This window comes from Pungitius pungitius, chromosome 1 (genome assembly GCF_949316345.1).
Source record: "Pungitius pungitius chromosome 1, fPunPun2.1, whole genome shotgun sequence".
In the NCBI taxonomy this organism is placed as follows: domain Eukaryota; kingdom Metazoa; phylum Chordata; class Actinopteri; order Perciformes; family Gasterosteidae; genus Pungitius; species Pungitius pungitius.
The window spans coordinates 5,921,116-5,922,229 of NC_084900.1; positions in this window are offsets into that span (position 1 = coordinate 5,921,116).

Here is a 1,114-nt window from a genome sequence, read left to right on the forward strand (position 1 = left end):
GCTCCGGGCCCTGCCTGTTTCCCCACTCACGGGTCATGAATCAAAAAAAAAAGTCCTGGCTGAGCGCCGCGATGGATTCGTGCAACTAACCTGTTGTTGAACACGACGTCTGGGGAAATGCACAGGCGTCGTCTCCAAGGACCTCCTAAATGTCATAGCCCGCCACGTCCGTGGTACGTAAGTAAATGAGACGTATGAGCGATGTGTGAGGAGAAACATTTGCCCCAAACCATCCTCGTCGGGCCTCGAAATGACAAAACCAAGTATCACGTGAAACCTGTTGAACGGTCAGGTGGATAATTGCCTACTCGGCAACTCTATAAAGATGACGAATTGTGCTGAGGGTTACATTTCAAGGGAGTAAGTTAGGGAAGGATAGAGGAAACAGTCCTGAGAGTGCAGGGTTAACAACACATCTTGTGGTGCCAAATTTATGAGCTGAGCTGATAGTGTGTCATGCAGCCTGAAGGCTAAAGTTTAACAGTCAACAAGTTACGATACGGAGAAGAATGGGCCACTCTTCAAAAACACTCTTTGAGTCACACTGATATGTGCAGATTACTTTTGCAAAACAAAGAAAGGCATTCAAACAACGCACGCATCGTACTCGTGAAAGGGAGTGCATTAACCTCATCATATATTCACGTATATATAACAACGTATTGGACCAGGTTGGGCTACCAGCTGCTTTTTAAGTCACAGGGCTGGACCTCAGCCAGGATGAAATGTCAATAACAAAGAGACACAACAGTAAAATCCAATAAAGGCACCCACGAAAAGCATGAAGTAACTGGTGCAGCGGGACTGCAGTCCCCCCCCCCCCCCCCCCCCCCCCGGGGAAGTTGTGGTGTAAGGGCAACCTGGGGGCCAATTAAAACAAGTTATACACGTGTACCTTTAATTTCCGACATTGCAAGACGTCTGTAATTACCATTCAATTGTTGAACGATGCAGAAAGGACCACAGCAGTCAAATGATGGTAAGGGATAATAAGGGATCGCGACTGGTCCAAAGAAGACCATTCGCGATCGCATCCGTGCCTTCACCCCACCCTAAACCCCTCCCTCCTTCCCATCCCTCCATCCCTCGCAGATAGAAGGGAGGAGGAGGAGGA